The following is a 15222-nucleotide window of genomic DNA, read 5'->3' on the forward strand; positions in this document are numbered from 1 at the left end:
ACTTGGATATGGTTGTGCATGCTAAATGTTACATCTGTCCTGCATTTGCTTCCTTGTTGTACAATTGAAATGCTGCCCTAACGTGGGGCATTAACTCTTCATACAGCTTGCATACAACATGTCCGCATGCATTGCATGCAGCACTCAAACTTAACAGCAACTGTCATGCATATGCTCACAAATTGCAATGGATGACTTACCAACTGTTCCACCAATCTCTACTCCCAGATGGTTGAGCAGATCCTGCTCCCTAAAAACCAGACCTGCCCAGCGGTGCTTGATTTGGTGGTCGTTCCTTCCAGTTTTAAATATCCAGGTTAGATGATAGAGCACCTTGCGCCACCGCAGCCGCCTTGCCTCCGTGGGGTAGCCTTGGTTCACTCAGCCACCAAGTTGTAGCATCATTGGGAGATAGTGTGCCACTAGCCAGATATATTCCCCTGCTCATCAGCAGACCACCGGCTCATTCTTCCTTTTCCTGACATTACCAGGGTTGAATGCAGTTCACACAACAAAAAAAGTTAAATGAAACTAAGGGCCAGATGTAGGAAGCCGTTTGCATGGTGCAAACTGCAAAAATCACAGTTTGCGTCATGCAAACGGCCTAACGCGATGCACATTCACAAATTGCGAGTCGGTACCTACTCGCAATTTGTGAATGCGACTCGCAAATTGGAAGGGGTGTTCCCTTCCTATTTGCGACTCGCATCGCAATTCAGAATTGCTTTGTGACCGCGAATGCGGTCGCAAAGCAACTCGCAGTTACCACCAGTGTCACACTGGTGGTAACTCATTCGCAAAAGGGAAGGGATCCCCATGGGAACCCTTCCCCTTTGTGAATGTTGCCCAGAATGTTTTTTCAGAGCAAGCAGTGGTCCAATGGACCACTGCCTACACTGAAAAAACGAAACCAAATGGTTTCAGTATTTTTTTCATTTTGCAACTCGTTTTCCTTTAAGGAAAACGGGCTGCAAAATGAAAAAAAAAACTGCTTTATTGAAAAAGCAGTCACAGATATGGAGGTCTGCTGACTTCAGCAGGCCACCATCCCTGTGAGTGCAGGGACTCGCTATGGGGTCGCAAAATGCGACCCACCTCATTAATATTGATGAGGTGGGTCTTTGCGACCCCATAGTGAGTCGCAGACGGTGTCTGAGACACCGTTCTGCATCTGAGATTGCGACTCGGAAATTGCGAGTCGGACAGACTTGCAATTTCCGAGTCGCAATCTTGGAGTTTGCTACATGTGGCCCTTAACCCCTACTCCTACCCCAACTACCCAAACTACTCCAACTACGTAACTACCCCAGGCAAACTCCCAACAATACAGAGACAATTACAGTACACTCAACAGACATAAGACAAGTATTGACACAACAATAATACAATTTTTACACAGGACACAGCACAGTGTACAGAACACACACTGCAAATTCACCAGCAACAAAAACACAAACTCACACAGTGACAGGTAAACAGACTGCAAAGTAAAAGTGAAAGTACATTCACTGTAGACTTTTTGCAGTCAGAATGTCCTGTTACATCACTTCCTGGATGTGTGCATCACATATTTCAGTCATGCATCATTTTTTTTTTTACTTTGCGTCTATTAGCCTAGGAGAATTGTATGGCAAATGCGTATGTGTGAAAATTTTTCACACATGACGATATTGCATGGATTTTTGCATTGTGACCGTTGAGTGCACCCTGAGTGACTTCAGATGTTACATGGGGTGTACAACTATGGTGGATATGTGTAATAGCAACATGTGGGTGTATGTTCAGTACTGTAATCACAGTGACAATGGGATGTTGGACCTATGGGTTAGTTTGTGAGTGTGGTGTATGCGATTAATGCACATGTGCATTTGTGGCTACACTGTGTCCACAGACATGTTGGCACATGTGTGCTATGTGTGTATACATGTGTACATAAGCTACATTTTGTGTGGACTACATTGTTATGTCAGAGATACAGGTGTTCACATACCTACGACACCTAACATGTTTGGTTGCCTATGTCCAGCACATGGTAATGCATGTGACAACCATGTAAACTTCTACACAGAGTACTCAGTTGACTTGGACTGCAGAGACATCACAAGAACCCAGCCAATTTGCCTGTGTATGTTTGTTCACTCTGTGCTGTGTAGTCGGATTTCCCTTCATCTTGCTCTGCTACATGTATGCCAGTTGTGTCCCCAAGCACCGTAGGTGCAGGAGATGTCATGTACATATGTGTAGTGTAAGATTGGTATCTGCCGTGTGTGTGTGTATCGACATATGTTTTGTGATTTCTGTCACATGTGATAATGTTGGTGTCTTCATGGGATGTGAAATCTCACATTACATTCTTCCTGCATGGACACATGTTGGCATTTGACAAATGCATGTGTTGTCACATCAGTGCTACCCATGTTTCCGTATGTTGGAACACATGTGTAGCTCATTTCTGTTAGTCACTGATCTTGTGACACCTCTGACCTACTTTTGTGCTAGGTTGCCTTTTGGTCTCAATCCGTACACATGTTCATGGTTGAGCCAATACAGTAGTCCATGTGTGCGGACATATGTGGCATATGTGTGCATGCCATCAACTAGGCACCCATATTTGTCCCCCTCCAGTTAGTAATGTCCCCCTCCAGTTAGTAATGACTGTCCCCCTCCAGTTAGTAATGACTGTCACTGTCACAAACAATGGCATACCGCTGCCAGCCTACTCATCATCACAACCGTGTGAGTTCCTAGAGCAACACAAAAGCATGCTTGCAGGTGAGGTGGTTAGTCAATGGAACACCATTCTGATCCCACCCCCGTGCACATGCATCAGGCCCCTGACAATGTGGTATGTACATGTTGCTAGAGCAGTGGTGTGTGGGTACATTGAGCACAGACCTATCTTCTTCATGTTTGCCACTCAGCTGGACTTTATACACCCTCCAGCAGACACATGCACATTTGTGGTCATACAGTCCTGGATCTCCCATTTACCACTGCCATACTTGATGTCAACTTTCCCCTCTCACGTAGAACACTCTAATCTTGGACATTTAGTACATATGACATGTTTTGATGTCCTTGGCATTTCCGTTGGGCATCTTTTTGGCCTAATATCTCTGTTGCGCCTTCAACATTTGAAACATGCCAGTCTACAGATGGTGGTATCTGTTGCAGCCTCCTGTCATGCTGGCATGCGAGGGGCAAATATCATGGTATTCAAGTGGACAACATGACTGGGTGATGTACTGACCTGACCACCCTCTCTGTACAAATGTGTAATATTGACATCCACACACTGATGTGTTTTAGAGTCAATGTTGGTCTATTTGTGTCCCTTCTCCATGTATTCCTGCACTACTGGCGAGGCATGTTTTGTCACCTACATTGCTGCCATTCTTTAGTCTGTTAGCACTTTGTGCACATCTCATACTGCAACATTGTTTATTAATACATGGACATGATGTTACATGTGACTTGTGTTCATGGAAGATGTACACATCTCCTTCTCCTGCTAACTTAATAGGTACAGTTACATTGTCTGTATTTGTGAGTTGTCATGTGTTCCACACACACATTATATCACTTCTGCCACACCACTTCTGTTGTCTCCATTTGACATTTCATGTTGTATGTATAAGTATGTGTGAGTGTTTGGAAACAGTCCATCCATTATGTCCATTTTACATGTGTTAGCATTTCTTCCAGCATTGCACAGACTATGTAACTCTTACCATGACTGACTGATATTGAGGTGTCACAACATCTCAGTGATGGTGAGTTCATTAGCCAATTGCAACATATATGGATAGGTCTACTCCCACTCTGTTTGGCGTTGTGTCTCAGACATATTTCAGCAATGCTGACTATATTGCCACCTTGCACTTGTCCTGTCATGTGAGTCACAATTGGTGATGTGTATTGCTTTGTGCTGTGTGATGTAGTTGTACACAGCATACTAGTTGTACTGGTGTCACATTAAGCATTGTTGATCCTGGCAAAAAACGTTGCTACCTAGAACATAAACCCTTATGCACATGTTTGCCTAGATATTGGCTTGCCATGTGTCAGAACAGAAGATTTTTGAGAAAAGTTAGCTCCTTCTGTACATTGTGATCATTTTCTAGTCTGACTACATTCAACCTGGTTGAATATGTGGTGGTGCATTGTCCCAAACTATCCATTGTTGGTCACACTGGATCATGTGTTTGGATATTGATTATGCGCCCATAGCTGCTTATGTAGTCAAGGCAAGCCATTGCCCACTCCATAGCTTACATCTGTGTGCCATACATGAGGTACAGCCCACCATGTGCCCGGCTCGTGCACACTGGCAGTGCTGGCACACATTTCCATGGTTACACTGTGCAGGCTTAGCATGGGACATTAGTTACAGTCCCTGGCCTTCAACTGAAGGACGATAGTTCACAACGATGGACCACCATTGTCACACATGTTACGACCCCAACACCGCCGCCCTCAACCTCACTCCATGGCTATAAGCATGTAGTAAACAAACAACTGTCTCACTTCCTGGAGGACAACAACATACTCGACGTCTCCCAGTCTGGATTCCACAAAAACCACAGCACCGAGACCGCCCTCATCGCCTGCACAGACAACATCAGGACCAGATTGGACAAGGACAAAACCGTTGCCCTCATCCTCCTAGACCTCTCCGCAGCATTCAACACCGTATGCCACCAAACCCTTTGCACACGCCTCTCCGACACCGGAATTCACCACAAAGCCCTGGACTGGCTCACCTCCTTCCTCTCAGAAAGAACCCAAAGAGTTCACCTCCCTCCTTTCCGGTCTACTGCCACCAAGACCATCTGTGGGGTCCCCCAAGGATCCTCCCTCAGCCCCACCCTTTTCAATATCCACATGGCTCCTCTCACCAGCATCATCCGCCCCCACGGCCTCAACATCATTTCATATGCTGACGACCCCCAGCTCATCATGTCCCTCACGAGGAACCCATCTACTGCCAAGAATAACCTACACACCGGACTCTTCGCCATATCCAACTGGATGAGAGCAAGCCACCTCAAACTGAACTCAGAAAAAAACGAGATCATCATCTTCGGTCCCAACAAGACAGCATGGAACGACTCATGATGGCCCACCGTCCTAGGACCACCCCCATCACCCACCACCCATGCACGCAATCTCGGCATCATACTGGACTCCCCTCTCTCTATGACTCAGCAAATCAACGCCACATCATTCTCCTGCTTCAACACTCTCTGCATGCTATGCAAGACTTTCAAATGGATTCCCCTAGAAACAAGAAGAACGGTCACCCATGCCCTCATAAGCAGCAGACTGGACTACGACAATGCCCTCTACGCAGGGAACACAGCCAAACATCAGAGAAATCTCCAGCGCATCCTGAACGCAGCCGCACGTCTCACCCTCAACCTCCCTCACCACGAACACATCTCCGCCCACCTCAGATCCCTACACTGGCTGCTCATCAACAAAAGGATCATCTTCAAAATCCTAATCCACGTTCACAAAGCTCTCCACGACACCGGGCTGGCCTACCTCAACAAACGCATCAACTTCCACAACCCAACTCGACAGCTCCACTCCACTGACCTCGCCCTCGCAACAGTCCCCCGCATCCAACGCACCACCTCCGGCGGCAAATCCTTCTCCCACCTCGCCGCCAAGACCTGGAACTCCCTTCCCTCCAGCCTACGCAAGACCCAGGACCTCCTAACATTTAGAAAGCACCTCAAAACGTGGCTTTTTGAGCAGTAGCCCCGCCCCCACCCGATCCCACCAGCGCCTTGAGACCCTTCCGGGTGAGTAGCACGCTTAATAAATTTGATTGATTGATTGATTGATTGACATGTACCATGCAGGCAATGCTACTCTCACCATGAGTTGTGACAGTGTACTGTTCCTTCATGACTTGGTATCCATTTGGTGACAGCCCCTACCACATGTGTGCCCCTATTGCAATAATCCTGTTATGCATTGTGTAATTGTGGTGGATGGTCTAGTTATTGTACTTTTCCCACTTGACAGAACAATATAGGTAGTGGTGCATGGAACTAGACCTTCAAGATTCCACTGCCCGCAATTTATGTGTCACTGACATTTGATATGGTGGCAGTAGACCCACTCACGCCATAAACGTTGTTGCAACCACACTGGGCATCTTTGTGTTACCTACCTGCTCACTGTGTTTAGGGTGACATTCCAACAGTGTCTGTAGTCAAGAATGAGTAGACCAAGGAGATTCATGTGCAAAGTGATTTATTAGTGCTATTTACAAGGTGGTGTGTAAAGTATTGTGCTCATGTGTAGAAGTTCTCCACAATGTGGAGTTTCCCAAGACCTCCGGCTACAGTGTTTATTTGTTCCCCCTACACATGATCTTCTCCATCATCAACATCATCCTCGCTGGAACATTATCATGTTCATCCCAGGGGATATTTGTCTGGACACAAATCTTGTGCAGGATTGTACATGCCAATATGATCTTACACACAAGTGGTAGAGCATATAAAAGGCTTCCTCCTGTCAGGGACAGAGACCTGAACCTGGATTTCAGCAGGCCAAATGTCATCTCCACCACATTGCAGGTCTTCCTGTGTTCCTCGTTGTAGGCCCCCTGTTCCACTGTTGTGGGATTAGCAAAAGGGGTCATCACCCACAGCTGGATGCCATACACTTGGTCTGCTGAAAAGGATAGAGAGGAGATTTGTTGTTCGGTGTTGATAGTAGTTTGGTCCCTTCCATGGCAGTTGTACATGTTCATTGGAGTTGTGACACAAACTTGCTTGTGGTGTACTGTATGTTCCTGTTCTTATGAAATGGTTTCTTTGAACTGTGTCGATGGACATGACAAACTTGGGTTGTGGCTCAATGGCCTCGGAAGTTATCACGTTGTTCCCAGTAGTGATGGTCATGATTTAGGCCTTTGCGTTGTGTAGTCCATATTTGGAGCAGTGTACTAGTCTTACATGGCACATACCACTTCCTAGTAGCACAATGGTGTCAGCTGTTGAAACAGCATTGTTGCCCTAAAAAGCAAGTTTATGCCGTCCTTTTTGACATGTTGCACTATGCATGCAGTGTGACAATTAGGGCCATTATTTTGAGCTCCTAGCGCCACTAGAGAGTCACTTTTTTAGATGTTATGGTGGCGCTATACCCTAACCCGTATTTCAAGTTAGTGCTATGCCATTCTATGTTGCTTGATGCCATCTTGTGATAATGGCCGCTTCACCCGCAACGCTTTGTGTGGAAGGGGCATGCTGTGGGTGTTGGTGTGGGTGTGCAACAGCAACACCCATAGCATTCCCTAGCTAACTCTGATTTGGAAGTTTTTGGTAACCTGAGGCAGCACCAATACCTCATCCCACTCCTCGTGTTTAACCAAATTCGATATATGCTGCATACTGCAGCACGCTTAGTAGGAGAAAAATGCCAGACATGGTAGTTAATGTGCTGAAAGGTGTCCCTTCCCATACAAGTACAATCATTGTCCTCAACGCAGACATCCTTGCATAATGGTGCAAGGATGCCTGGGTTGGTGCTGGTACCTGATTTTTGTTCGGGCACTGGCGACAACAAATGGGTGTGCTGTATACTATTAATTTAGGTGCATCCCTGTGTTGTGTAAATGAGGGTCAGCTATTTTGGCACAGTGTTGCACTCTGTCATTTCCCTTAAATTAATGTGCCCTAGATACCCTTTGTGGCAGATGATGGTTGTGCCAGTATGAAGTGTACGTCAGTGTGTGTCCCACATTGTTAGGATGAAGTAATTTGTTGCAGAAGTTTCCCATGCCTTCTAATACATGATTTCTGACAGACACTTTCGAACATGCACAGTGCTGGCTTTGGGAAGGGGCACAAGTATTTCTCACAAGTGTCCCTTAGTACAGTGCATATGAGGTCAGGTATCTCTACTATACACCTAACATATTCGACTATGTCATCCATGAATGTTAATGATTTTGTCACAGACACAAGACCATGGTGGAGCCTTTCTGGTAGTTGGAACAGACATGGTGTTCTTAGTGGGCACTAGGGGCGCATGTGAGATGACACTGGAGTAGGTGCTGCCCCATTTCTCATGGTTCAACCCCATGGTCTAAAATGGCAAATATTTTTGTAGACATATGTGTGGGACCCAATGCAGTAGACAGGTATATGTGTACGCTACAGGTATGTCAGGTATGAGTAGCCGATGTATACTTGGTTATGGCCCCACTTGGGTGGCATTGGATTTAGGTTCTGCCCCAAGCTTATACAATATGAGTTAAGTTGGACTGTGCCTATGTGTGACTCCTTCAATATGACCATAGCCTATACCTTTGACATACCTGTGTGCTCCTTTGTTTGGTGTGATGTGTGTGTAATCTGTACTCATTTGTCGACCTGTGGACTTGCAGTGATTTGTGAGCAGCTTCTGCATGCAAAGGAAACTTGGCTCCACCTGTCTACACGTGGTTTGCCAATCAGGGTGTTGCTGTGTTTTGTAGATTAGGGTGCATGCGTTTGTGACATGCAATGTGTGCAGTGGTGTGTGGCATGTGGCTTATGTGTTGTTGCCTGTGCATCTATGTGGCCCTGCCCATGTGTATTTCTTTTTGAGTTTGTCTTGTTTGTCCTTAATGGTTGGTGTGTTATGTGGTATGATTGATATGGTGACTTACCTATTGGTAGGCCATTGTCATAGTCGCCATCCTGGAACCGCTGGTTTATGGTGCAGTGGAGAAAGATGCATGCATCATGGACGCTACCAGGATATTTTGCCAGGATGTTTGTGAAGAGCCCATGGTGGTCCACGATAGCCTGCACATTGATGGAATGTGTGCTTGCTGTTCCTGTAGAGGTGTTCCGTAGCTGCAGGTGGCACCAAGTGGACATGGGTACAATCCATTGCACCCAGCACATGTGGAAACCCAGCTAACTGATAGAAACCTTGCTTAGTCTAATGCTGCAGCTGCTGGGTGTTTGGGAAGCAGATGTGTTGTGGTGTGAGGCATAGGATTGCGTCCAGGACCTTTCGTAGGCAGACAGAGAAGGATGACTGGGAAATACCAGCCACTAGAGCACTCATTGTCTGGAATGATCCAGATGCCATCATGTGGAGGACAGTGAGGAGTTTTGTAATGGGTTGGATGTAATGGGGAGTTTGAAGGCTTGCCGTGATGTTTGGCGCTATCAGGTGCAGCAGGCGTATGATGGACTCCAAGTTGAGTCTGTACATCCAGATCACATCCTGTTCCCTCATTCTTAAGATGGTGAGTCATTGTTCAAAAATTCACTCCCTCCTTCTGTGCTGCCTCTGTAGCTGCTGTGGTAGCGTTTGTGGTTGGTGCAGTGGTGTTTCGTTGGATCTGCTGTCTTTGCAGATGTCTTTCAGCATGTGCCAAGCTGGAGCAGTAGCACTTCCATGTTGTCCTGGCAATTCCAAAGCTCCGTCTGGGTTTTTTCTGTGAGTGGTGGTGTGTGAGTCTCTTTTTAGCACCTTGGTCTGACCAGGCATTCATTTTTGGCTCAAATCTGACTTTGCACCATTTTTTGATTCTGCTTCCTTCTTTAGCGCCGTTTTTGTGTCAGGGAATAAATATGGTGCTAGGGGGATAGCGTGTTTAGGACGGAAACACCTACCTTGCATCCCATTAATGCCAGGAGGTTTCACGCATCCTAAACATGGCGCTAACTCTAATATTTTGACGCTAGATGTGTCTAGTGTCAAAATATAAATATGGAGTTAAGTTGGCGCCATTTTAGTGTCAAAATAAATGACGTTAAAAAGAAGCAACCATAGTATAAATATGTTCCTAAAAACTTATTAGCTTTACTGTAGCTGAACATTTTCCATTTCACAGTATAAGTAGACATTATATTAGGCAATGTCAGAGGATAAATAACATATTAGCCAAATGCGAAGCTCTACTCAAGTGAGTAAGATGAATGCACATATGTTGCCTACCTTTCTCTCTGCATTTATAAAGCTGAATAAAAAAGTATTTTCATTATGTATTAATATGCCGTGCATAATATAGAATATAAAATAATGTTTCCATTATTCATCCCAGTGATCCTCTAAAAACGTTTTGCAGCAAGAAACAACCACAAGGCTAATTTGAAAAATACATTTTCAGAGAAATCCATACAACCTACAGGACAGCCATTTAATGCTTTCAGAAATAAAATCGATTTCTCCCGGGCTGAGCCGTTTTTCATTACTTTTTGATAAGATGTATGTTTTTTTCAAGTCTCCATCTTGAGACTGCCTCCTAAAGTTGATAATCACTGGCTCTGTGTTGGGCAAAAATGTCTCTCCATTGAAGAATGATAATCACCCCTTTATTATTAATCTTCTTTCTTTTTTTACATAAACAGAAACCATCCCTCCATGACCTAGTTGTCGTTTTCATAAGAAAGCAAGTGATGGATTATTCGATGCAAAGCACGCCTATCGATTCAGGTCATATTTGTCTTACGCTGAGATTTTCGGCCTGCACTAATGAAGGCTGGAGATTTAGCTGCAAGCCCAGCAGATGAAGAGAGAGCAATCACTGTTTGACTTACAGTATGTGTAAAGTAAGAGAGAAGCTGTGGAGGCATCAAATGCCGGCTTCTGAAACAGGCAAGGCTGAGCTCCAAAGGTTTTGCCGCAGTTGCTGCTAAACTTACATTTTTTCTGCACATGCCACGTTGCTGTAATAGCTGTTGGTGGTATTTGCCAGATAAAACTTCAAAAACCTGCAATTATTCACATTGCTTAATGTGGATTGAAAGAAAAACACAACTTTTACAGGCAGCTACCTTGAATTTGTCTATCCAATGGCACTTGTACTAAAGTGGAAAGGCTATCCATCACGTTTGTGACAAAGTAACAGGTCTGCAAACTCTAATTCAGGTCCTTTGGTTCTACAGAAGTCTTTTACAAAAGATCTCTATGCAGGTCACAAAGATTTAGATCCAGATTTAGGTCGTAAATCCAGCTTAAAACACTTCACAAATAAGCATTTATTTATTTACTTATTTTTTTATGCATTCATAATGCATTTTTTATAGCGTAGACACATGAACATCAATTCACCAAAATACCAAGGGTAGATAGAGGAGGTGATATCACACGACATTTAACCGTTACTTTCACTCACGCAACCATGCTTACACACACAAATGCATTTACATTTACACATACTTATAAACATACTCTCACCCTTAAGCGCTCACACAACATACATTTAAAAGCATGTTTTACTTCTCTCAGCTGCCAGGGAGTGTCATATTCGAGCAAATGATAATTTATTCTTTATTACACTAGTTGTGAGTACTAAAAATAATTATCATTCACTATTAAGATAATAAAGATTGGGCAAACAAAGAAGGAAAATGGAGCTGCCGGTGTTTCAGGCACTGATTTTGTCACCACAGAGGCCATTGGTGGCAATGGCAGTGCCAGGAATTGCAAGGGGCAGGCCAGGGGTCACAGCTGTGAGCCCTGGTAAACCCTAAATGACTTCCATGTTTGGACATTAGCCAAAGGTGGTAGAGTGCTTTACATTGAACGAGGTTTGTTACAAAGACGCATGATTACATAGACATGAGATTACAAGTTTACAAGTCATGCAAAAGGCACAGATTAGATATTTCTGATATTTATATACATTACTCGAGGTAGCAGCTTGCCTAAAGATGCCCAAATCGAGAAGATTAGTTAGAGCCATGATAAGAGTCATTGATGAGACTACACAAAATGTCTTTGAAGGAGAAGGGCTTTCAATTTTGATTTGAAGACAGCCTTTGTAGTGGTAGTGTGTAGTTTCGAAGGTAAGGATTTCCACATTTTGGTCACACTTCCTGAGAATAATGGAGTCATGAGTCATGCATTTTTAAAGGTTGGGGGTTCAAGTTGCAGTGTTTCAGCATTTGACAATATTCTGGAGCCCCCGGAGATGTTGTGTTTCTCAGTCAGGTAGCATGGAGTAGACATATGGAGGACCTTAAGTTGATACAATCAGTCTTGTGTAAGGCCCTGGCTTCAATGGGCTGCCAGTGGAGAGTAAGCAAATTCAGTGTGATATGATCCATTCTTTTGGCCACGTAAACAAAGCGTACTGCTGAATGTAGAATATATTTAAGGGGAGACAGACGGTTCTTGAGGAGACCAGTCAGGAGAGAGCTGCAGTAGTTGAGTCTTAAGAGCACTAAAGAATAGACCAGAGTTTTCAAATCTTGCTCTAGAATGAAGCAGCGGGTTCCCCAAAGAAGGTATAGTATGCTAATTTTTGGCCATGGTGTTTATTGCAATTGAAGATGTAATATTTTATCTAGGATGACTCCAGATGTGTGCCCATCTAGGATTGTACTGGAGGTGGCGGGTGCGATGAAGAAATGAGGAGGAATTTGGTCGTAGAAGGGTTTAGTTTTAAGTGGTGTGAAGTAATGCAGTCTTGAACAGTAGTTAAGGTGCTAGGAAGATGTGAGGTGTCATTTGGAGAGGAGACCTTTAAGTATAATTTGGTATCATTTGAATATTGATGGTAGAGGTTCTCAGATTTTCTGGTTACAACTTCAAGGGACTCAATATAGACATTGAATAAGGTTGGAACCAGAAGGGATCCCAGAGCACTCTCTGGGGTACACTGGCTAACATTTTGTGCTGCGTTTGCTTCACAAAAGGGGCGCAAAGCAACTCAATTTCTTTTTGTTATCACTCAAGTTTTGTGCTGGAAAGTTGCCTAAAAGTAACACAGTATTAAAGTATATAAAAAGTGATAGCTGGAATCCTCAAATTAATCTCAGCCACTGGTAATTATTCATGGCCGCATACCAGTCCACTTTTATCATGCACACCATGCCACCTCAGTTTGGACCCAGACGCATGCAAATCAGTTTTGACCTTGCTCCAGTGGGGACACTCCAGCCTGAACTGCCAATCCAGGTACTCCCTGAAACAGAACACAAGCAACCCAGGACCAGTTATGCCCTTGTTATGGACTCATCAGCTGGCTAAAGATTGGTTCCAGTGACACAGTGTGCATAAGAGCAATGTCTGGGCATACCCGCCCCACTTAAGGCAACATATTAAAGTATACAAAAACTGATGGATAGAGAGCTTGAATTATTCTCAGCCACTGGTAATTGCTAGAGACCACATCACAGTCCATCTCTCCATCAGTTCATGTTTCCCTCCCCAGAGTCAGCTACAGCTTCACAAAGTATAGCAAACTGGTCCCAAATGAAATTAGCAAGGACTGTGCTGTTCCTGCTCCTGGGAAGCCTCCACCCTCTCTCCCTACATAAATCCTTCATCTAATCTAGGGACATGGTGCTAAGGTGAATTTCCACACTTGTGCTCTCCATTGCCTTTGCGTGTTGCCTTTATGTGAAGAAGAAATACCACTGGACTTACTGCAATACTGATATACATTGCAAATGGAAATGACTCGTAAATGTTAGTGACCACACCACTTGCCGCCTATTGTCAGAACCCCCTTCAGAGTGCCACGGGACACACAGGGGCTACTGGGCCCATCCGAAGTTGCTGAGGTCCTTTACTTCTGATGTCCCATGGCCCGACCTACTATGGGCCAAGTATCCCTTCTGCACTTGACTCTCAGTAGTAAATGTGGTTGCAGAGTCAAGGCTCCATCGGCGGAGGGCAGATACATGTCAATGAACACAATTCATAATTCAAAGTGCAAACAATAAATCAGCCCTAAGCCAAATACTTGTTTTTATAAAAATAAAAGTAGTATTGTCTTTCTAACTGTACACAGGTAAAGAAATGAGACATTCAACTGCAAAAACACAATCGCCCTTGAGGTCGGGGCTTTAGTAGTTGTCAGGTGAATCTCTGTTCCACCCTCCTTCATGTAATGTGTTCAGTGTTATTCCCAATGCACTGGTGACCAAAGCAGGGAATGCAAACTATTAGGCTGCCCTCAAGAGTTCACCCTTTTGACCCTTTAGGAACGTAGGAAAAAGTGTCTATGGTGATGCAGCACCGTTAGCAGTGAGTTCTCTCTGGGGCCATCTTACTGCTCTCGCAGCACAGAAGAGTTCAACAAGGCAGCAGGCGTCTTCAAACGTGCACCGATAAGCCCTGCTCAGTTTGTAGAGGCCAGACTGCTTACAGACCATGTGGCAGCATCCAGCGGTGCAGGCTCTTTCTCCAGAGCGGCACTACTGGAGGTCTCTCAGATGTCAGAGCAGTTCCCTGCTCATGAAGAAGTAGTAAGTTGCCTTTGCTCAATGAGAATAGGGAATCCTTTCTTCGACTCCAGAGTGTAGCCTGGGAGGATGCAGAGTCATCCACGCTGTCTTCGGCAGTCCTCCGCAGTGAGTCAGGGCAGTTCCCTTGCACTGCAGGTACAACCTGCTGGTTGTAGCCTCAGTCTCTCATTTGGGCGGTGGCCAGTTCCCTTGGCAACGTTGGTACTGGCAGCCCCTCCTAGAATATGGGATTGCCACGGTACGTGGTGCTACCTCAGTGGCCCAGCCCAGATAGTCACAAGACTTGTCACTCCTTTAAAATGGCACTTTACCGGTGCTTCCCTCTGGCATACGGGGCCATTGCAGCACAGTGGCATGGGTGTTGTAAAACCCACAAGGCACTCAACACGGCTCAGTCTACAGGAGTCCTCCCATGGTGTACAGGGGCTGCTGGAAACATTCCAGCACACTGGCAATAGCCCAATTGGTGCATAACCAAAACCTCACACCTCATGTAGGGAGTCCTCACCGTAGAGCTACCCCTGGGCCTTGCCCCTTCCAACATTCTACTGCTTCTCACAGGGCACACTGGTCTTGGCAAGCAGGCAGGCGCTGGTGCTCCAGGCTCCATGGCAGGTGGTCTTGGTTTGCCTGGGTGATGCCCCCCCATTAGGGAGACAAGCAAGCCTTGGTTCTTAGTACTGTCCACAGGCAGAAGTCTTGCAGAGCTGCCCCTTCTCACACAACCTGGCGGCTGACAATTTTTTGGGGACTCCACCTCCCCTTCTTATAGTTCTTTTCCAGCCACCAAATGTGTTTTAGGGTCTGGGTCTTTAGGGTTTTATGTTAGGGTTCTACTTCTTTTGAAGTGGAAACTTCTCCTATTCATAGTCCTGAATAAAAGAGGTCTGCCACAGCAGGCACAACTCTGAAGGTGATAGTCCATAACGCTATTCATGGAAATGACCAGAGTTCACACCTGGATGTCAGCGACAGTGAAATGTGCACCTAGGGGTTA

This window comes from Pleurodeles waltl, chromosome 5 (assembly GCF_031143425.1).
Source record: "Pleurodeles waltl isolate 20211129_DDA chromosome 5, aPleWal1.hap1.20221129, whole genome shotgun sequence".
In the NCBI taxonomy this organism is placed as follows: domain Eukaryota; kingdom Metazoa; phylum Chordata; class Amphibia; order Caudata; family Salamandridae; genus Pleurodeles; species Pleurodeles waltl.